This window comes from Pinus tabuliformis, chromosome J (assembly GCF_031772625.1).
Source record: "Pinus tabuliformis cultivar Carrire ecotype Pingquan chromosome J, CPIR1, whole genome shotgun sequence".
Lineage (NCBI taxonomy): Eukaryota > Viridiplantae > Streptophyta > Pinopsida > Pinales > Pinaceae > Pinus > Pinus tabuliformis.
In genome coordinates, this window is record NC_142295.1 from 44593782 (window position 1) to 44618689 (window position 24908).

Genomic DNA, 24908 nt, shown 5'->3' on the forward strand with positions numbered 1-24908 from the left:
AAGTGGACAGGCTGTGCCACCACCTGGGGGGCAGAATCTGAATGTTTCTATGATGTCTGGCACAACCAATGTGAGTGGCTCACAAACTCACATGGTTGGAATGAACCAGCCCTCTTTCGATGCTATTCCAAACCCTGTTGGTCCTGCTGGATCAAGTAATGTCCAGTACCAACAGTTGAACCCTGTTGGTCCTTCTGGGTCAAGTAACGTCCAGTATCAGCAGTCGTATGTGGCTCAGGTTCAATACCAACCTCCGTATGTTCCACATGGTTCACAAGCAATGGTCCATCCATCTTACATCCCTTAGGCTGGACCTTATGTTCAGCCTGGTCCGTCCGTCGCGTCTGGTGGATATGGCCAGATCTAGTTCAAGAACTTTCAGGGAACTGTCCAAGTACCTTTGCAGCAGTAAGGACCGCTTTTGCAGCAGCAAGGGCAACCTTTGCAGCCACAAGGGCCATCCTTGCAATAGCAAAGGCAGATAATGCAGCAGCAAGGACAATTGCAACAACCGCAGGGGCAACCCTTGCAGCCGCAGATGCAGTATGTTCCTCAACCCTCCCAGCCTATGTCCTCGCAAGGTCAACCTCTACAGCCACAGGGACAACCTTTACAGCCGCAAGGTCAACCCTTGCAGCAACAAGGTCAACCCGAGCAGCAGCAACCCTTGTACTCATATCAACAGGGTCAACCTTTGCAAGGGCAAGGTCAAGGTCAAGTCCTGCAGCAGCAGGCCCAAAATCCTTATGTCTAAGGGCAACAGGTTCAGAATCCTTATGTCCAAGGGCAGCAGGTGAAAAATCCTTATGTCCAAGGGCAACAGGTTCAAAATCCTTATGTCCAAGGACAGCAGGTGCAAAACCCTTTTGTCCAAGGGCAACAGGTTCAACACCCTTACACCCAGGGGCAGCAGGTGAAAAATCCATATGTCCAAGGTCAACAGGCTCAACAACCTTTTAACCCGTATGTTGCTTATCAGTAACCTATGGCTAGACAATTTCAAGGTTATCAAGGTCATAATCCCCCCTACGGACAAGGTAACCTACAGTGGGGGAAAAATCAAATGCCATATGGACAAAACCCTCCACTATGAGGACCAAATCCTTACTAGTAGGGATGGGTTCCGCAGGCTGGGCCCGCGCCTCAAATGCCTTTCAATACCCAATTTTCGTTCTTGGCCACATTCTGATGGCCAAGATCACAATTTTTCCGCTAAAGGTCGTCCCCCACAGGCTCACAACACAACTCAAACACTTAAGGTCCAAAAGGTGTCACCTGCGGAAATGGCTGAAAGAAGAAAGCAAGGCCTATGTTACTACTGTGATGAAAAATACTCCCCAGGTCATAAATGCAAGGAGCCCAAATTTTTTCAAATTGATGCCACTGACTACAGCTCAACAGAGGAAGATCCACCACTTGAGGAACATGAGCTGCTAGAAGAAGACAACCAAAAGGACAATGTCTCTGACGAACCAGTTATTTCGTTGCATGCTTTCGCAGGGATTTCTTCCCCTAAAACTCTCGAAATCGGAGGTTTTATTAAACATCGCCCAGTAGTATTCTTGATTGATAGTGGAAGTACACATAATTTCATCCATCAAAAAGTCACAGAAGCAGTGCATTGTTTTGTACGAGCAGTTTCTAACTTCCAAGTTCAAATTGCGAATGGAGTTACAATGAAATGTGAAGGCCGCTGTGAAAATGTCAAACTTCAAATGGGGGATTATCAGTTGAAAACCCACATGTTTGCCATACACATGGGGGGTTGCGACATTGTCCTCGGCGCTGAATGGCTCCACACTCTTGGGCCAATCACAATGGATTTCCAGGAGTTATATATGAGTTTTAAGCAGAACAACTACACACATACCCTCCGTGGACTCCAGGCGGGAGCCCCCTCTATCATTAGCTCGCATAGGATGGAAAAATTGTTAAAAAAGGGCAATCATGGAGTTGTAGCTCAATTTAATGCCATCGAGGCAGTGGAAACCAAGCCTCTGCAAATTCATCCTGAGATGCAACAGATTTTAAATAACCATCTGCCGGTCTTTGACAAGCCTCATGAGCTTCCACCCTCGCGAGGGGAACATGATCATAGCATCACCTTGGTTCCAGGGGCCCAACCCCCAAATGTGCGCCCATACAGATATCCGTTCACCCAAAAGAATGAAATAGAAAAAATCATCAAGGAACTTTTGGAAGCAGGTGTCATTCGTCCCAGCATTAGTCCTTATTCATCCCCAGTGGTCATGGTGCTTAAGAAAGATGGGGAGTGGCGGATGTGTCCCGACTTCAGGGCCCTCAATAAGTTGACAGTCAAAGATAAATTTCCCATCCCGGTGGTTGATGATTTGCTGGATGAACTCAATGGGGCTCAATTCTTCACTAAGCTGGATCTTCGCTCAGGCTACCACCAAATTCGCATGAAGGAAGTCGACATCCCCAAGACTGCTTTCCGAACTCATGAAGGCCATTATGAATTCCTGGTCATGCCATTTGGTCTTTGTAATGCCCCCTCTACTTTTCAGAGCCTTATGAACCACATTCTCAAACCATATCTCAGGAAATTTGTCCTTGTCTTCTTCGATGACATCCTCATCTATAGTTGCACTTGGGCCGCACATCTTCAGCATGTAGATCTACTCTTGCAACTGCTCCACAAGCATAAATTATTTGTCAAGATGTCCAAGTGTTTGTTTGGCATGGCAGAAGTAGAGTATTTGGGCCACATTGTAGGGCGTGAAGGTGTCAAGGTGGACCCCAAAAAGATCCAGGCAATGCAGGAATGGCCTCAACCTAAGACCTTGAAGAGCTTGAGAGGATTTTTGGGTCTCACAGGCTATTATCGTAAATTTGTCTGCAACTATGGTCGCATAGCGAAGCCCCTCACCCAACTCCTAAAGAAAAATTCATTATTCTGGAATGAGGAAGCACAATAGGCCTTTAAAGCTCTAAAAAATGCCATGTGTTCCACTCCAGTCTTAGCACTACCTGACTTCACCAAATATTTTGTCATTGAATGTGATGCTTCGGGTACAGGTATTGGGGCGGTCTTAATGCAGAAAGGGCGACCGTTGGCCTTCACAAGCCAACAACTCAGTGGGAGGAATCTGGGCCAATCTATGTACGAGAAGGAAATGATGGCCATCTTACATGCAGTCAAGACCTGGCGACCTTACCTATTTGGGCGACGTTTCCAAATCCGCACAGATCATCACAGACTTAAATATTTTTTGGAGCAATGCCTATCCTCCCCACAACAAAATAAATGGCTAGCCAAAATGTTGGGATATGATTATGAGATCATTTGCAAGAAAGGGAAAGACAATAGTGTAGCAGATGCATTATCTCGCCAATTTGAGGAGGAAAGTACTCTGCTAGCAATTTCCCTCCCCATTCCAGAATGGATTGAAGAGGCTCGCAAGGAATGGTTTTCACACCCCGGGCTCTCCCAACTCATTTGTCAACTACAGGTAGATCCAAATTCCACCAAGGGCTACTCGTGGCAGGATGATATTCTTCGCTGCAAGGACAGAGTCGTAATATCACCAACATCCACCCTCAAAAGTCACATTTTGGCATAATTGCACTCATCTCCCATTGCAGGACATTCGAGCTTTCAGAAGATGTATGCTCGCACCAGAAGATCATTTTTTTGGACAGGCATGAAAAAGGACATCCTTACTTTTGTAGCAGAATGCAATGTCTGTCAACGCCACAAAGGGGAAACCGTCAACACACCAGGCACATTACAACCATTGCCCATTCCGGCATCAATTTGGACGGAGGTTTCTATGGATTTCATTACAGGTCTTCCAAAGTCAGGGAACAAGTCAGTCATCATGGTGGTTGTGGACCGACTGTCGAAGTATGCTCATTTCTGCGCCCTACCCCACCCATTTACACCAACTTTGGTTGCTTAATCTTTCATGGATCAGATCTTCAAATTGCATGGCATGCCCACTTCTATTGTGTCCGACCGCGACCCGATCTTCACCATAATTTTTGGTAAGAACTCTTCGAATACAAGGCACTCAACTAAAACTCAGTACTTCCTATCATCCGAAAACAGATGGTCAAACCGAAGCCGTCAACAAATGTCTAGAAACCTACCTTAGGTGTTTCACTTCAGAAAAGCAACACCTTTGGGTACAGTGGCTACCTCTGGCTGAATGGTGGTATAACACCAACTATCATGCCACCACCAAAATGACTCCCTATGAAGCAGTATATGGTCAACTCCCGCCTTCACCTACTTCGTATCTCAAGGGATGCTCAAAAGTACAAGCAGTGGATCAACTCCTACAACACCGCGCAACCATGCTCACCTATCTTCGAGAGAATCTTCATCAAGCTCAAAATAGCGTGAAGCAACAGGTAGACCAGCATCGCTCAGAGCGCCAATTTCAAGAAGGGGATCAGGTCTTTTTACGGCTCCAACCATATAAGAAAACATCACTCAAAGAAAAGGGGTGTCAGAAACTCTCTCCCAAATTCTACGAACCATATCAAGTACTTCAGCGCATTGGAGAAGTGGCCTACAAGTTGGCCTTGACACCTACTGCAAAAATCCATCCAGTTTTCCATGTCTCATGCCTCAAGAAAGTGATTGGGAACAATTGCAGAATTCAGACCAGTCTACCTGAATTGGACGAAGAAGGGTCCATCTGGCTTCAACCCGAACAGGTCCTAGACACACGAGACAAGCAACTGCGCGGCCGCATGATTAAGGAAGTCCTCGTCAAATGGAAATACACCTCTCCGGAAGATGCAACTTGGGAACCAGCCACTATTCTTCAGCAGTTCCGTAGCTTCAGCCTTGAGGAAAAGGCTAGTCTTAAGGGGGAGGGCATGTTAGGGTCCCACCCTAACCACCTTATTTATGTAATGGGATCACGTCATAGTCAAGAGTCAATAAAGCCCATATTAATAATTGTAAGTGGTTAATCCACAATTAATGACGGAACCACAGTTAGTTGCAAATGGGCCGTAGTATTAGATAGATGGTATTAATAAAACCCACGGTATTGGCCCGTGGTATTGCATGTATAAGTCATATATAAAGGATAGAGACTCCCTGCGAGGAACATCATGTCTTATTTTGTAGTCGAGCTCTACTCTACTGGAGGTTACCCCCTCGAAGAGGCAAGTGAACATTACTCTCTGAATAATAAAATCATTGCTATTCTGTGTTCTGGGTATCTTTTCTTCGCATATTCTGTATTTGGGTATCATTTTGCAGGTTAAGAGCATAACATATGATATTGTTGAGGATTTGGCTTAGGCACCATCACCTATGTCTTCTCTCGAGGTCCTTCAAAGCTATCCATCTTAGCGGAAAGCATTGCTATCAGCTATTGGATGTATTGATCCAACTATCTCTAATCTCATTTGTTTTGATCTAGAAAACCATGTTCCATGTTTATCTCATCGGATTTCCTTTCTCATTTAGGTCATCATAAATGAGAAAACCATTCATAGGACCGTCATTGATGAAGGTGTTTCTACCTGCATCATGTTTGTCGCTTGTTGGAAGGCAATTAGTTGTCCTACTTTGAACCAATCACCTAACACTCTAGAAGCCTTTGATGGGCGTGATTCTTAACCATACGATACTATTCCTAACCTTGCCATTACTTTGGAGGGTAAGACAGTACATGTCGAAGTAGAGATTGTTGAAACTAATCTTAACTACAATCTTCTACTCGGATAGAGTTGGACCCGTGCCATGCATGTTGTAGCCTCCTCCCTTTTCCGCGTGATCTATTTTCCCATCAAGGGAATATTGTCACAGTTGACCAACTGTCCTTCTTTGCCTCTTCCTCCTCGGATGGCAATGTTCCTTATGTCAATCACATCAATTCTCCTTATGAAAGTGTGGGGGCAGGACTTTTTAAAGATCCCACCCTGATGGGTATTTTTCCACTCCCACCTCCACATGTTGCCTCTATCAACATGATCTCAGTCAAGTCTGATCCTTGGTCATTCCCTCACCGGATCTTGTCAATACATGGGGCGAGGTTATGTCGTTAAGCCCTGCCGAAATTAATAATGTGGAGATTGTTTCGGCCTCAGCTTTGGTATCCTCTGATCATTCTGTTTCGAATATCTCTCTCGACACATATTCTCAATCCTTGTGGTTTGGCTCTTCGGAATCTCTCAATCCCTTAGCCAAGACTTTTCTTTTTGACGAGAATATCATGGAAGTAATGTCTCTAGAGGAAGTACCTTGGAACGACACTCATCATCGTTCCTCGTTCTTTCCTGGCCCGGCAGTCATGTCTACTTGTCTTGAGAAGTTCTCTTCTCGGTTCCCGACCCAACCACTTCAGACGTCAATCATGACTCATGAAGTTTGGTCAGAAGGGAACATGGGTAACATTACCCAAACGATGCCGATTGATATTTCTATCAAGCCTGGTGTCGTTGAAAATGTCCATATCGGGGTAACTTGTTCTCCTGATGAGATCAAGCTTTATACTCGTCTGTTCCAAGAATTCCAAGATGTTTTCACGTGGTCATATGAAGAAATGCCCGACATTGACCCAAGTATAGTCGTGCACGAAATTCTGACTTACCCTCATGCAAAGCCCGTTCGCCAATGGCTTTGTCCAGTGCACCCTAGAAAAGCGGCTGCCATTAAGGGTGAAGTTGAGAAACTTCTTAAAGCTAGATTTATTTATCCAAATCCTCTTACATATTGGGTGTCTAATATCGTACCAGTGACAAAAAAACAAGGCAATATTCACGTTTGTGTTGATTACTGTGACCCGAATCGTGTCTATCCAAAAGATAATTACCCCACTCTTTTCATAGACCAGATCATTGATGAATGCGCTGGGAGTGAAATCTTTTCCTTTCTGGACGGTTTTTTTGGTTACAACCAGATAAATATTGCACCGAATAATCAGGATAGGACGGCCTTTATCTGTCCGTGGGGGACTTTTGCGTATAAAAAGCTCCCTTTTGGCCTCAAGAATGTTGGGGCTACATTTCAAAGAGCGATGTCTTATGCATTCCACGACATTAGAAACATCGTTCAACCTTACTTGGATGATCTTCCCGCTCATTCACATAGGCACCATGATCATCCTAATTATCTCTGGCAAATCTTTCTTCACTGTAAACACTACAGCATTCGGCTGAATCTGCATAAGTGTGTCTTTTGCGTCAAATCCAGATGTCTCCTTGGCTTTATTGTTTCAAAAGAAGGAATTCGTCTTGATCCTCTAAAGTCAAGGCTATCATTAATTTACCCCCTCCCTCTTCATTACATCAACTCCAGACTCTGCAAGTGAAAGAAAATTTTCTCCGCCATTTTGTACCGAACTATGTTGAGCTAGCTTCAGGGTTCATCCGGTTGCTTAAGCAAGGAGCGCCATTCGTTTGGGATGAGGCTGCCCAAAAATCTTTCGATGATTTAAAAGTTGTCCTCATTAACGCTCTTTTGTTGCACCCTCCAAATTATTTCCTTTATCTAGTTGCAAGCTCTGGTACCATCGCTATGGTGTTGGTGCAAGACGATGACGAAGGTACTGAACATGTTATTTACTACCTCAGTCGTAATCTCCTCGATACTAAGACGCGTTATGCTCATGTTGAGAAGTTGGCTTTTGCTGTCGTTCAGACTATTCAGCGCTTCCAGCATTACATTCTTCTCCGCACTATGACAGTGATTTCCGAGTGCAACCCCATGACTTGCATCCTGACTCGTTAATTGCTTGGGGGAATGTATTACAAGTGGATTTTCATCCTCCAGGAATTCAATTTGGTGTTCACTACTGCCAAACTTAAGAAATCATTTATCTTCGCTGAATTGATTTTCTCTCTTCCCTCTACTTCCCTTCCTGCTGGTACTAATGAGCATCTCCCGGACGAGACTCTTTTTTTATTAACACTCTTGACCCTTGGTATGGTGATATCATCATGTATCTCCAAACATCCACCTTCCAATCTGTGTTGACCAAGGATGATCGTTGACGCATTTGGCATCAATCCCAACCTTACCACATCATTGGAGATACTTTATACCGCGTTGGTGTTGATTCAATTCTTCGTCGATGTCTAACTCTCGAGGAGGTTGAGAGAGTCTTGAATGACTGCCATTCTGGCACATGTGGCGGTCATCTGTCTGGATATGCTACTACTCAAAAGATACTCCGCACTGGTTATTTCTGGCCCTCCATCTTCAAGGATTTCATCCTTGTTGTTCACAAATGCCATGAGTGCCAGATTTATCAACAAAAAATGCACACCCCACCCGCTCACCTTCACCCCATTATTACCATTGGTCCCTTTGCCAAATGGGGCATTGACTATATGACATGTAACCCTCGTTTGGCTGGGGGGCATGGTTATATTATCATTGTCGTGGATTACTTCACCAAATGGGCTGAAGCGATGCCTACATATTCTGTTGATGGTAAAACGACGGCTCAATTTCTATTCAATCACATTATTTCTAGGTTTGGAGTGCTTCAGGACATTGTCACCGACCATGGCTCCCATTTTCGCGATTACATGATGGCTAAGCTGACTTCTACATTGGGCTTGCGCCACGATGGCTCGACCCTGTACTACCCTCAAGCCAACGGCCAAGTTGAAATTGTGAACAAAGTCTTGGTTATGATGCTTCAACGCACCATTGGGATGCACAAGTCAAACTGGCATCGCATGCTTTTTCAGCTCTATGGGCTTACTGAACCTCGACCAAAGACGCCACTGGATTTACCCCTTTCTAGCTCGTCTGTGGTCTGGAAGAAACTTTACCAATTAAGTGTGAAATTCCCTCACTAAAGATAGCTGTTGAACTTCTCCCCGAGACCTCACCTCAAGAAGAGCGCCTATCGTACTAAGAATGACTGGATGAAATTTGTCGTCTCGCTGCTTTAGTCATTGAAGCACAGAAAAAGCGGGTTAAGTCTCATTTTGATCAGTCGATCTCCCCTCGTGCTTTTTATAAGGGTGATTTGGTTTTACTATATGATCAAACTAATGATAATCTGGGGGTAGGTAAATTCTAACCCATGTGGCATGGGCCCTACATTGTTATATGTGTGTTACAAAAAGGGGCCTACGAGCTGATTGATTATGAGGGAAATCCCTTAGACAAGCCTCGTAATGGGTTGTATCTCAAAAAATACTATGCCTAAGTCATATGGCATGGCTACTTTAGTACAATAGTGTGTTATTCATTTTTGTGCAAGTGTGGTTTGGTGGGTTGTTTTTCAAGCAGCTTTCCTGCTTACTATGCCTTCGCCTACTTTGCAGATGTCTGTGAATCATCACATTGGTTTTGTTGATGGTGCTTGCCGAAGTACCCAGAATCTATCCTTTGCGGCATGGGCCATTTATGACCCCATGGTGAGTTGATTGATCTTCAAGGTATTTGTTTAGGTCGAACAACAAATAACATTGTTGAGTATAGCGTAGTTATTGAACTGTTGTCAGAAGCCATTACTCTTGACATTCGGGAATTGGTTGTTAAACTTGATTCACAACTTGTTGTTCTTCAGCTCAACGGACAATATTCCGTCAAAATCTCTCAGATATTGAGAATGTATTTGTGTATTCTTGTCTTAGAAAGAAATTTTGATTACATCACATATCATCATATTCCTAAGCATATGAATACATTAACAGATGCATTAGCTAATTATGTGTTGGACAGACATTTGCGAAATATATGAAAAACAAAACATTTTTACCATAGTAAGCAAGAAAATATAGCATATATATATGTCGATAATGTTTGAGTGTCATACATCAAAACCCCAAAAATAATATATGTGTTCAAAAGTACATCTGTGGTTCGCAGGCCTCAAAACTATAAAATGCTAAACCTATAGACTACTTGGCATGGTGCTTATGGTAGCACATTACCGCTCGTAGTGCAAGAGTCAGTAGACGGCGGATCCGGTCTGATACCCCCGCTATGAGCCACTGATACTGGCGTGGGATGTCACCCACCCTGGCATACTCTGGGATACCTCTGGTCAATCCCTCGAGGTTCCGCACGATTTCCTCCTCGTTATTAACTCCTTATTGATAAGGAGCGATATCAAACTGTCGAGCAACGCACCTGGCGATCAGGGACGTCCCGGCTGGTCGCTCTAGTCATGCATTTACAAAATCGAAATGTCATGAACGCATATATTTCAAAAACAATAAAAAAAATAAAAATAAAAATTGTTTTTTTTACCTCCATCATCATAATCTTCTCCCTCTACGAGCGGTATATCTGGATTGCCGCGGAAGTCAATATCGCTATGGGGCCAATCCTCTACTACGATCAGTTGTCACATTAGCCACGAAAAGAAGGTGCAGTTGTATCACATATCCTAGCCCCTGGTGATTCTAGGCATCAATTCACTCTAACAGGCCATCCATGGGTCTCGTGGCAATGGCGGATTCACCTCTGCAAGTTGGTAGTGAAATAGTGGGATCTTCTCCAAAAAGAAGGTCACTAGAACGGAACCATATCCAAACTATTTCAGGTTTCTTGCCTTGGCTTTGGATAACTGGCACTTCATGTTTACCTTCATGGCTTCTGCCCAGTTGAAGATAGTCGGCGCCATACAGTCTATAGCATATTGGAACTTGGATTTATTGGACTCATGCAATGCCTGAGCCCCAACCACTCTGTTTATGGTCAAGAGAAGTGTTTTCAATACAAGGTCGTTAACACTCGTGATATCAACCTTGCCGCTCTTTGATTTCAATGCTTCTGGGTAGTGTTCTGCAAGCAACATGTTCACACTTGCCCCAATAGGCCTGGCCCCATACAAATTGACTGGTTCCCCTCTTCAGACAGTCTAGTGATGAAATAGATGTCAGAAGTTTCTAAATCCAGTTCCTGGTCCCAGATCACAAAAATTTCCCGGTTAACATCCCAAAGACTGATCAAATATTGCAGCAGCTCAGGTTGAGCCTGAAGACCTGGTGTGAGGAAGAATTTGAGGAGCCCACAATTCCTCAGGGCACTCAAATAGTTTGGGTCTACCAATGCTTGTGAATCAATTGCCTCATGCTCACGTTCTTTCCAATCAACCATTTTTCGTTGTGTTTTTCCTGCAAAAACCATAAATTCAAGTCAACATTCATCCTTGACTGAAGAAATTCAGATTCAAGTGGAGAAATCAAGCGAAAATTGAATTTTTTTATGTTCACAGCACCGACGCGACTGTTTTAAAAACAGTAGCGCCAACGGCCCACTTGATTGTGTTTATGACCCTCGATCGGTGCAAGCCCATGCCTAGAAATCGCGTCGACCGAGGGCAAATTGTTTTGCTAAAATCCTTCCATAAATCTAGAAAACGTTTAAAAACAGGAAAAACAAGGATGAAAATGAAGCTAAGGGTCTCAGCTCCTACCTGCAACTGACAAATCGTCGAATGGTCTCCCGGATCTACTGCAATCTACTCCTGAAAATCTAGGGCACAAATGGGTGAAAATTTCTCCACACAAGGTAAAAAGGTAAAATGGTAAAAAAATATTTATTTTTCCCCTTTTTATTCATTTTTCATGATATTTTAGGGTTTTTAAAGCATTTTTCACATATTTTACCTTAGAAAATAGATAATACGTTTACCTCTTGTGCAGCAACAACTGAAAAATCGTCGATGATGGTAATGGAGTCGCATTTAAGCTTTTTTTTTTACTCTTAAAAATTCAAATGAAAAGATCGTCGAGTATTTTTCCCTTTTTAACTCATTAAAGAGAATAAAAACGGGGGGTCCGCTTTCAAGCTCTTTTCTGACTCTTTAAACACGAAAAGATTGTCGAGCTCTTGTCGTTTTGAACTCGTTAAAGGCTATGAAACGTCGTTTACCCAGTATACGTTTACCCCTTTTTCGGGCTGGGATAAACTATTTATGAAAAAGGTACTCCTTGACTGAAATGGTCAAGTGGTTCTCTCAAGTATCGTTTTCTACCTTTTCGGGCTCGAGAGACACAAATGTACAAAAAGGGACCATGTGGAGTTTTCTTTTCTGTGTCTTTTTCAAACTCTCTAAACATGAAAATGATATCAAGTTACACCTTTGTCGGACTCGTTAAAACATTAAACGACATTGAATTCATCGCCATGGCAAACATGAGCTTCTCCTTCCTAGGGCTCATTAATCTTACTAGGTCGGATTCATCCGAAGGATAGACTTACAGTGCAATCACATGCTATCCCCTTCAAGCTTGCGATTAAAAAATAATTGGGGTACCTGCCAGAAATGGTGGGGGAAAATGGGAAATTCTATCAGTTATGTTGGCAGCTCACTCTTGAACATGACACTTTTTGCTTCGTGTCGGGTTGGGATATCCTCACTTCATCATTGACTTTCCTGGGTTGGGCCGTTCATTTTTTCCTTCCATTTGATCTCTACCACATCATCGTGACCTCTGATCCTATGGATCCAAAAGCTGCCAAACTCCGAAGTCGTGTCGCTGATATGTTCAAGAGTTGTCCTTCTATATTTATATTCATAATTCTCTGTATCGTCCATTATCATTGCATCCCTTCATCTCATGTCGATGATGTGGGGTACATCATGGCCCTCCTTTGACATGGTCACTTCTTGTCGACTTCAGCTCATCATCCAGGAAGTTGGCCGAGAGACTCCCTCCCAGTACCTTAGATCTTGCATGCCCTAATGGCAAGTTCTTCGCACTCGACGATAAGCTCACATCATTGGCTTTCGATCGATTGGTTTCATGGGTGTTCAACTTCAGTTCCTTATTCACATTCCTTGGATTGTGTTATCGGTACCTTGAGCGCCATCGTCATTATTGGTGGTTTCTCTCGCGCTTGTTAATGATTCACATCATTGATCGGTAATCAAACCATTTTCTAGCATGTTCGACTTCGACACCTCTATTCACATGTTAGAATTTGTACTTTGGTTGGGTCGCATTAGAGCACAAGACCCTGAGCTCAGATTACTAAAGTCCAAGTTGCAAGGCGATGTGACATGATCATGTTGTTATACATGTCTCTCTAATATGGATGGTTGCGACCATACCATGAGTTGTTATATGTGATCCTTCTCATTATTGTATGGTTGCGACCATACTTTAATTTCGATATGATCCTCTTTATCGGATGGCTACGCCCATGCCTTGGATCCATTTGCATGATCTCTCTCTGGATGGTTGCGTCCATACCATGACTCATGTATCATTTGTCAAAGTTTTGGAAGCGTATATGTATCTATGCTTGCTTGCAGGTTTTCCAACGACAGACCCTGGTTCCCCGCATATACTTGTAAAGCATTTCACCCCACTCTAGTTCGGCCTTCATGCTTTAGGGGGCATCTGTTACACAACATTTTGTCATTGTCCCTGTACTCCTCGTTCCTCGATCCTGGAGGACCTCTACAGTGAACCCTACATGCTTTCCATCATGAAGAGACTCCCATTATGTCCCTCTTCATGAGCAAAACATTTCCCTTTTGCATCATTTCCCAAGAATCTTCCTTTTACCCCAATTTACAAGACCGACGCTAATGACCCATTTCCTCCTTGTGCCGATTTGTAGAGTTTGAAACTCGGCCTAGCGTCGTACAGCGCAAATGAGCTTTTTCTCAGTCGCATCGATCCTCTTTTGGCAAGTTTTTTAAATATGGAGTCAAAGCTTCTAGGTCTAGAAGCTTTGTAATGGAAGTCTGGTAAATGGTTGGGCTGGATGGAGCTGAGGAAGTCAGTTTGGGATCCTTTCCCCTATTAAGATGGAACAAACCAAAGAGATAAGCCCTCTCCCATCATAAGAGGAACCATCTCCCCTCCATCAAAGCTATATAAACCCCTCATTTTCCAAGCTAATCTAGTCTTAGTCTTTTGGAGCTTGAATAACTAGCAAGATATCTATAGCTTGTAGCTTTCTAGTTTATGTTTGTGGAGGGAGAATAGTGTGTTTGGTTTGGTTTGGAACTAAAGGGAAGAAGCCTTAAAACTTCCATTGTTGGGGCTATCCATGAGATGCTAGCAGAGGTGTGGGAACCTGGATACGTCGAAGGAGACCAGCAACGTCAAGGCTTTGGTTGTAATCTCTTTCTGAACTTATATGAATACAACTATTGATTGATTTCCTACATTAAGTGTTATCTTACATTTGATGGCTTAAGATTCCTTGACCTTTTAAGTAGGTTGAATGCAATTTGTATGCTATCACGTTTGTTGTTGTTGTTTGTTTGCTTGTTTCAGGTATTCGAAGGAAGGAAACAAAAGGTAGTTGGAGTAAGGAAGCAAGATCATCACCAAGAGGAATAGCGTTCTAAGAGGTAGGCCCTCTTATTTGATTCTAGCCTAAGGAAGTTTTCACTAGATTGTTTGTTTGTGGCTAGACCCACTCTCTCGGGCTAGAGGAATTGTCTTTGTCCGCATCCACACCTCTTGGCCCTGTGCATGATTAACATGATACTCCAATATATTCTAACAAAAGAAAGCATAAAAATATCATGATCAAAGGCAACCTCAACTACAACTAGTCCATAACCCCATTTTCTTACAAGAAGGTACTTAAGTTTTACTTTCTCATGTCGCCCAACTAAGAGACACACATATTGCAACTTTTGTTACATGTGGAGCCTATAGTGTTCTAATTTTGTCCATAAGTGTCTCCACACCATCCTCTTTAGTCTTCCCACATTCAATGGACATCCTTGCTTTCATCCATTTAGTGGTACTCACACAATCTCGACAAATTTCCAGATATCTCATGGGACCTCCTTACAATTGAGTTGCACAATTAGGCAAGTAGAAATTCTTACACCAAGTAACCTACAAATTATTGTTTGTCATGTCTCTCTTTGGACAAAGACTCGACTATTTGCTCCCATGTATATTAGTTATCAGGAAAATAGAGTTACACCCTTTTTGCTTCAATACTATTTCTATAGTTCCTCTAGTTAATGGTTCACCTCAACTAAGTGCATTGTTGCAATACCCTCTGCACAAATGCTTTGACCAACAACTGTTTTTCTGGTTCTTCAATGAGGAGTACATTCCATCATTCTCTACTTGGACCTACAATACTAAAGGAGAGTTCTAAATGTGGTTCAATCACATTACACTTAAAACATGTTCTTTCCACCTATTATTAGAAAACATAAGGGACCATGCCAGGGTGTTGATCTGATAATGAGATCTTAGACAATTATTAAGGTATTACGGACTCATGTGCATGGATTTGCATATATTACTTAGTGCAATGGATCGATGAGATTGCGAATAACATAGACAATGAAGCAGTTAAAGAAACATAATAGACACACACACATAACAAAGCAAGATAATCAAGGAGTTCACCCAACACTCATGGGCTATGTCTCCTGGTCCACCTTCAGTGGTGACCTCTCTATTATGTCTTCAAAAACAGAGTTTTACAAAAGTGAGCTCAATTTGAGTCCCACAAAACAGTTACAAAACAACAAGGCTTTACTTGGATCCCCCAAGTCTTTCTGAGTATAAATACTTTCCTCACTGACTCTCTGTCTATGTTTGCTCTTTGTCTCAGCACTACTTATTCCTGTCTTCTGTCTTTTGTGGCTTTTAAGCCAATAGGCACTGTCTATTCGTTTCCTCTTCTTGAGCTCTCTGGCTTCCGACCTCTATCCACTCGAATCCCCTTCTGAGCATTAGCAATCATGGCATAACATCTTCAGGGAAGGTGGCCATCTGTTCTGCAATGGAAGGGACCATCGGGCCTTTGAAATCCCCAAAAATAGTGTTCTCTGTTTACACAGAGAAATACACTAAAAGCACAGGAAAATTCGCCAAACTGTCGTTTATCAGACTTCAAATATATTTAAATCCGCTCTATACTCTTATCGGGTCCGCCTTTATATCGCTTATCGCATCTCCACCGTTGATCTGAGTGATCTTGATCCAACGGTTAAGACTCATTTCAGGCGGCTCATGCATATGGGGGTTAATCGCCCGAAAAGGGTGGTTTTCTCTCTTTGGTTCCTGGCCACGTGGCAGCCAGTGTATGGGCTCGGGCGGAGCCCGGCCAAAACCACTTACCACCTATGGCCCACCCAAAATCCTGCTTGTTTCGTGGTCTCCCTTTGTATTTGAAAAATACATTAAAACATTGAAAATCCCGCAAAATGGATCATATCAGACTTGAAATAATATACAACTGCATTAATAAACCCTTTCGGGTCCGGTTTCATCACATCGACACATTTCCTTTGTATTTCATTCATTTTAGCGGAAATGCGAAATACACAGGAAAATGTTGTTTTCTAGATCTCAAAATATATAAAATATCATCTGTAACCTTATCGGGTCCGGCTATCGCAAGTCGTGTTTGTTATCAGCCTCACTCCTTTGTAATGCTTCGACGCGATATTGCGATGCGATATATATTGCAATCGCACATCGCATAGTCCCCAGGCCATTGTAAGTGCTCCCTTGTAATTTGTCGATGCGATATGGCGGGTTAACCTGGGTCGTCGATCTGCGCGCTTGATCGGCGGTCCTCGTTGACCCCACTGATCGCTATCGCAACATTTATATGGTCGCCTCCGATAGCCTTCGCTTGCCTTCGCCGATTGCGATATGCCGATCGGATCTGGACCGTTGATCGCCCATATCCAATGGTTCTCGTGCATCGTTCCTTTGTCCTCCGATAGGCCTTATTTCACTGTTTTCTTCATGTTTTTGCCTCCCTATAATGTAATACGCCTTTTTAAAAGGTTCTTCTAAGGCAATAGTTTTGAATGTTTGAAGACTTAGAGGGTGTTTTGGATCCATTTTGGATCAGATGTCAACTATGCAAATGTCCACAAACTACTATATCGATCATTGGAAATAGTTTATCATCAACAAAAATTGGGGACAATTTTCTCTAAGCATGAAGTGGTAAGGGTTAGTAAGGAAAAAGTGGATTTATATCATAATAAAAGTAATAATCTATTTTTAAGGTGATGGCCAAGCCAAACACCAAATTGGTGTATGAGACCCCCTTGTTTGTGGGACAAGGGACCCCCCTGTGCACAACAATTTGATTGCTAAAGTCTATGAAGGTGTACATACTCAAGCCCCCCTCTAGATTTCAACATGTGACCTCTTAGGAGGAAACACATGCTCTTAACCATTAGGCCCACTCAAGCTAAATATTCAATTTGTAACTCCTATGTTAAAGAAACAAATAGTAATCAATTAGTCTCGTAATTATTCTGCATTTCAATTTTGATCATATATATTCGTAGAAATATGTAATGACAACATAGAGTATACAATGTATCACATATTTTCATTCTTGTGAGTTTAATTATTCGTTTCCTTCACCTTGCGAACACATCAACATGCCAAGTTTAAAATAATTTAATGTAACTAGTATAAGAGGAAACCATGCTTTAAAAAAAATTGGAAGACTAATTTAAAAAAAATAAAAAAATCATCAAGGACATGTACAATGGTCCCTTCAAGTTGAGCCTTTGTGCTCTACAAACTTGAATTATATGTAGCAAAAAACACACAACAAACTATAAGAAAAAATTATGGAAGAATGTAGGAAAGAGTAATACAAAAGATTCATGGACAAAGAAGAAAATAGGAAACTAATCTACTAATTCAAATTAGAAAATTGGTAATATTTATAATATAGACATCACTACAACTTAGCCTAACTTCTTCTCATGCCTTCTTCAACCTTTGCAACCCTCTCAAAGTGTATAGTCTTTGCCTTTGCAATGGTTCCCTTTTATCTTATGGTTCATGACATCCTCTTTTACTTTCTATAAGCTCTCTTTTTATTTGCATTCTTCATCTTCTCATCCTTTTTAGACCTTCCATAATGACATGCTTCTTTCACAATGATCATGATCTTAGCATCCAACTTTTCAACAATGAACCTAAACTCATTTGAGTTTGCACCTTTATAGACACTTCCTCCACTAAAATACAGTGTTCCATGGGGACGCGTCCCCCAGGGTCAGGTGCACACAACCCTCGCACCCCACGCACCTCGGACGGGGGGGCATCTGGGGAAACATTTCCCCATGTCCCCCTTTTGGGGAGATGTAGGGGGGGGTGTTTCCCCAATGTGGGGGATGCAAATCCCCAAAAGGGGGACGCCTGGTCATGCCTCTTCAAAATGGGCTATGCATCCCCCTTTAATTTTTCTTGTAAACAATGATTAATGATAGGAGAAAGCTATTATTTAACCATATTTCCCTACTGATTCTATGCAATTCATGGTAATGTTAAATTCTTAACGTGACATTCTCCTTTATCTTTCATTTTCATCCTTTTACTTAAATTCTTAACATTACCATGAAATGACTTAGGATGCTTGAGTGTGGTTCCAACCTCATTGGATTTCATATTGAGAAAGTAGAATTTTAGATCTCACTCGAAATCTAGCAGACTTAACAGTTTTTCAGGAATTTAAGATTCGACGGATTGCAATATTTCCATTGCATTTTGTCATGTACAAGGGTATGGAATTAGTATTTAATCAAGAGCACCAAGCCCTTTGTGTACTTTAGAGTGACTTTTTGACTCATCACTCTACTATTTTTGAGTTTTAGTTATATCAATTTACTATTCCATTATTTAGATTTCAGTATCTACTACAATCTATTTTTCTTAGTACTAATTAGATTCTAGAATGATGAATGATGAATTTTAATTTTAAATCAATTTAGAATCTAGAATGATGAATTTAATTTTTAAATCAATGTAGATTCTAGAATGGTGAATAATGAATGATGAATATGAATCAATGTATTTCATTATTTAATTCAATTATGTATGTATCATTGTATTTATGCTTTCATTATTGAATATGAATTTTAAATATATATATATATATATATATATATATATATATATATATATATATATATATTAAAAAGGAAAAAATATTATATACCCAGACGTTCCCCCATCCCCCCCTAAATTTCCCTAAAATTTGAGGGTACTCCCACATGTCCCCCTTGTGCATCTCCCTGCACCTACATCACCCTGTCCCGGAGTCTTGGTGGAACATTGCTAAAATACAACTAATGTGTATTTAGATTAACGGTAAAATATTCTTTACTAACAATGAACTAATTGAAATTTTAACATTTTGTGTGTCCATTTTTATAATATTTGCACTCCTTCATGTACCACATCATCTTCTATATTGAGTACTCCTTGAACCTCTCATATGGGCCTTGTACAATGTGTTGATTTTCCACAACCTTGGGTCTAGGTTAAAGTCTTAAAACCATTGGTGCTACCAAACCAATAATATCAATCATAAACTAATTTTCACAGTGGAAATATAAGGCAATAAATCACATATGCACAAATATACACGATTTTTAACAAAATTGTACAATAATGTACAATTACCAATCTTCGTTATATTAAACCAAATGTGAATAATACAAAAGTCTATGGTATACAAGATACAATGACAAACTTCGTTGTAGCTTCGACTTTGTATCTCGTCCTGTCGGTCCTTTGCTTCCGTACTGCTCACTAGTAGTGCCTTAGTCCATCAAGGCCACTACACATCGAGACTCCTGGAGGGTTGCCACCTATCACTCTTGCAAGTCGCTTCTGCTACAATGAACACGGGCTCATCAAAGTGTTGTCTGGGTAGGCATAATTCCTGATCTCCAATCTTCCTTCTAGTAGCCTCTTTCGTCCATCAAAGAGCTACTCATAAGGCTACAAACATCACCCACACCAACAACATCTTTCTTGTCTATTGCTTTAAAGTTACTTTGGGTAGCCAATGCACTGCCCTCCAATCAGATCAATGGCACCCAATTGCGACACTATCAATTATGCTCCTAGGAAGACTCTTCACCTCTTTGGAAGATCATCCACATGGCACCAACAGGCTGCAATATCAAACTGATCCAAATCAGTCATAAAATATGAGCCAACACACAATATGCATCTAAAATGCATACTCTAGCTCATTGTTTGAAGTCTCTTTGACTGCTACCATTCTGGTCTAGTTAGGGCACCCAAACATAGTCACTAACAACCCTCAAAACTAGCCCATAATTTCTCTACTTGATTGCGCCCTACCCTTGAAGAAATGTTGTTCTGGTTTGTTTTTGTTCTGGGCATGAACAACCCTCAAAACACCCTACGCTGCCCTTCAAACAGCTGGTAGGGCTTGTGGCCTACCCACAGCAAGCAACACTACCTTCCACAAGGTTGTTCCACCCAAGAAACACTTCAAATAGCCTTGAAACATTTCTTCCCTGCCTTGGCCCTCAAGAATAGGCCTTCGTCCCTCAAACCAGCATCTCAGCCTTCTTAAAGATGCCCTAAAACAGACCTCGGCCCACCTATTCTTCTCTTTCTCCCTGTTGTGGCTAAGATAGGGCTAAGTCTCTTCTCAACAAGCTCTTGTCTTGTGTATTTGTTGCATAAATGGATGCCTAAATGACATGTCTTCATCCTCCTTTTATAGCCTAAAGAGGGGATCCAACGAATTAGTGAAGAGACACATCTATTGGAAAAATTTACATCAAGCCTACATGACTTGAAAACCAATAATTAATTTATCAACTTCAAAAATTCATTTCTCCACTTCTACAACTCAGAATTCGACGATTCTCGAAGTGTTGGATTCTCCTTTCCGCCCTCTATCGTCTCATGCCATCACATGTAGAAATGTGCCTCCGGAATTTTCCCAAATACGATTGGGTGCAAAACCCCATCCTTGGGTTCCAAGCCCACGAGTGACCCTTGATGCACTTTTCCCTCCAAACCCTGAACCCGAGGGCTTGGAGTACCTCCTAAGCTACACAAATCAACACTCCCTCTTAGCGAGGGAGGTACTTCCAAGATTAGGAAGTAACTCTTCATCATCATCACTTCTTGCAACACTTTGCCAACTCCTTGCGCTCACAATCGTATCAATCCTTGTATGGTGAACTACGCCCTTCTCAGAACTGTCATTGTCACTTCTAGGAGAACCCTGCTTCCTCTTCTTATCCTGTAATGTCTTCCACTCTCTCCATGATTCCTTCTTGTTATTTGTAGGAGAACCCTTGCTCCCCACTAACCACACGCTCTACTTGGACTACAGAGTCTCCCTCTGAATCTGCAACCTCCCTCTTGAACTTGACTCCCTCAGAGTCTCTGGAACCTGGACCTTCTCGGGAAGATGTACCTTCTTCTCGGGAACCTATACCTGCTCCTCTAAAGCCTACACTTGCACCTACTTCTCTAGAATCTGCACCTAGTCCACCTACTTCTTTCCATGATCCATAGACTTTCCTGTCAACCTGTAGAGACCATGCTTTCTAACTTCGAGTACAATCCCATCGGATGTAGAGCCTCTGGGCCTGATTCTTGCCTTCCCAACTGTTAAACACACATGGACAACAACAAATAGGAAAGACAAAACATGACAGTACAATTTTTATTAACAACTAATATACATTTATAGTACATTGTTGTGACCATTGGGTTTCACATCCCAAGGTCTCTTGGACTCCTTTGGTCCATTGGGCTTCCACACTAACCCATTGAGGATTAGGTGTCCAACATTCCCCCCCTTAATCCAAAGGGTTATGTATGAGTCCAAGAAGAGAGCTATAATACAAAATGTGCAAAAATGCATGGCAGCACTAGGCTGAATGTGCTCTATGAAATGCTGGTATAAAGGGTGGTGGTTTAAGGATGACCACCAACACTGGAACGCTTAGTGCAGTTCCCAGAACTCTCCCAAAACTGGAAAGAAGCTGAAGTCTTCTACTAGAGGAAGTGCTCCTATTGTTTTGAAGAGGGAAACCTTCAACCATGAAAGGGAGGTCTCACCTCGCATAAAAGGGAGAACTTTAACCTGAAAAGGGAAGTCTCAACCTGTGATGGTTTAAGGATGACCAACAACTCTGGAATGCTTAATGAAATTCCTGGAACTCTTCCAAAACTGGCAAGAAGCTGGATTCTTCTGCTAGAGGAAGTGTTCTCAATTTTGTTCCTGGAATTCTTCCGAAACTAGCAAGAAGTTGAAGTCTTCTACTAGAGGAAGTGTCCCAGATTGCCAACTGAAGGCATGTTCACGGGCATCTTTGTCTCTGGCTACAAATTTGAAACTGGTGTGGCAGGTTGTGGCTCAGGCTCGCTTGAGGTGACTTTGAAGCTTGTAGATGACCATCATTTCCCCCCCTGTTAGATACAAGGTGATATGATGGAGAAAACTCAACTGCAAGACTGTTCAATATTCTGGAACAAGTTCTGACATGTGTTTGGAATATCTTCTTGGCTGTTGATGCCCATTGCCAAGAAGCAATCCATCCAAGATGAATCCTTGTTCTTGCAGGACGTTTGTTTCTGAAGCATCTGTGTGAAGAATCGCTGGTTTTATGACAATGCTTACATGGATGAAGATCAAAACAGTGATCTTTCAAATGGCCAACTCGGTCACAGTGTTGGCATTTCACAATCTGTTGTTGTTGTTGTTGCTGCGGAAGAGGTGCAGGATCTGGAACAGCTGAAGCTGAACTGTCATGAGGAGCAGGTGAACTGTCATGAATGAATCCAGCACTCTGAAACTGAATGGGCTTTGAGTAGTCTGGAATATGAAAGGATAAGTCCTTGTCATATCCAAGACCAATTCTGTGCTTGTTGTGGACAAGCTGTTCCCAAGGTCTGATGATGGGCTTGGGAAGTGCAGACTGAGTTTCTACATCTGCATGTACAACTTCTGCTTTATTTGAATGAACGGTAACATTATTGACTTGCTGCTGATGGGTGGTTGTCTCAATTTTCTAAACAAAAACAGGTTCAGAATGATGTCTATTTTGATGTAGCTCTTCTTGTTGTAGCTGTGATTCAAGCTGCAAAAAATCGATCTTTTCCTGTGCATATTGTAAAGATTTTTGAATATCTCTGAGAGTGTTTTTGTTGACTTTAACTGTACTTCCATCAGTAGATAAGATTAGAGTGCTTAATAACTCTAATAATCCATGATTTTTCTCCATTATTCAGAAAATCAAATCAACAATGTATTTGTAAAAACAATCAAATGACCAAAAATGCACTCCCCTTTTTTTTTTTTTTTTTGCTACATGGAAAATTAGTCCACTAGACAGTCACTTAACTGAATGTATACACCCGAAATAGAAGCGTTTCTGTGGAATTTTTTTGAGCTCAAAAATAGTGTTGAGGAGATAGCGTTCTATCCAACAGAACAACGTTCAGTTTTTAAATAACACACATGATTTTAATCTTCAACACATTTGTATAACACGACCACACTGCTCCAAATCTCGTTCGTTGTTCTACAAAGCTCATACACGATGTTTACATCCAGCTGCTTTACAACAATGGGGTATCAAATAAAGGAAACCCGCAATTTTGTTACTCTTCTCTATTTTGATCTGTGATATCAAATCTTGATTCCCATAACAGGCATCTGAAGAGGATAAATGCAGGGTTACTTCCACTTTGAAGTCGAGGAAACAAACTCTGTGATGGATGCAAGATTTTTTTTTTTTTGTTGAAATTGCTTTGCAGAAGTTATTGACCCTCCCAATGACGATAGTGGATTAATGCTCTCACACTAGACAACAACTTCTCAATCTAATGTTGCAATGAGACTCCAGAATAATAAAACCACATTGAAAACTTGACCACGAAGAAAATCACTTGGGGACGACTTCTCAAGCTCGGTCTTGAAACCATTCCTGGGCGTTTTAATAATGATAACATAAGTCGATTAGAGTCTCAAGCGTTTGTGATGAGAGAGGCATTTGGTCGACTTGCAATGAGAGAGGTGTTTGGATATGCTATCGCAGAGATAGATGAGATGGTTTCCTTTGGTGATAGCTTCTGTTGACCGATGAGTACAAGACTCACAAAAGCAGAAGCAACAAATCTTCTGGTTCAAAAATTTCTGATGGAAGCCAATCGCTTACATTATCACTCAAATTTCGCAGATAATAAAAGTACAATTAATCATTCAGAATAGGTAATGCACTTTATAACATGGATCAGGTCATTTAAAGACCTATATGGCTCAGAAGATGAGATCGATTCCCACAGGGCAAGGAGACAAAGAGAGTTTGGAATTAGATGCAACAATAATATGTGGGAGTTGATGCGTTTGCAGGGTGGAGTATGGAAAATCACACAACTTTCAAATGGGATCATGCCCTGCACAAAAATTATTCAACGCACAGCAACGCATACTAGTCAAACGCATATAATATTCAATTCAACCCAAGTTCCAGAATCTGTTAGCAGAATAGACTACTGAATTTCCATATGCAGCGGCTGACGCTGAGTTTTTATATGTAGTTGTATCTACAAAACCCGCTGAGTTGGATACTGTTTCCAGTGGACCATTATCATATACTGCTGGTGTTGATTGCATCGGAACTCCATTACGATTGGAAGCGCTGATATTATTAAATGAATGCAAATCACTCTCCCCATGAACAAAGTGACTTTTATCTCCAAAACGGCAACCCGTGTCAGTGTTGAACCAATTGCAAAGTCTAGTTTTGTAACCACTGACAGTAGTACCCCTGGAAGAGTATGCCAGGTTTGAGGGTGATGAAGGTTCTTCAAGGCTCCGCGTCTTTCTATTTTGCACAGCTGATTATGATCTCAAAACCATTACTTAATACAAAACCAGAGAGTTAAAAAATACGACCTCTGTTACCATCACCATCGTAGAAGGCCGCTTTCAGTGGCGGTTTCTTCAATATCAACCATTGTCGTTGATTGAATGCCCTTGGTGGTCACGCGAGGGGTCGAAGTAGAGTTTCTGCTTCTCACAGACGAAGCCGTGGATGAAAATCCAACTTCATTTATTTCTAAATATAATCCATCTTAATTTGATTCAAATCGCTCTGAAATCGCCTTAGGATACCACTATTTTGGAGCTAAAACCCGAGAGAATCAGAGGGCATTTCATAAAAATGGTTGACTGGTGATGGGCA

The 24908-nt window shown here is 41.7% G+C and overlaps 1 pseudogene; it reads right to left on the reverse strand.

Annotated features, from left to right (window-relative positions):
* Window positions 1-368: 368 nt before the first annotated feature.
* Window positions 369-24908, reverse strand: part of LOC149225398 (uncharacterized) — a 48040-nt pseudogene continuing 23500 nt past the window's right edge.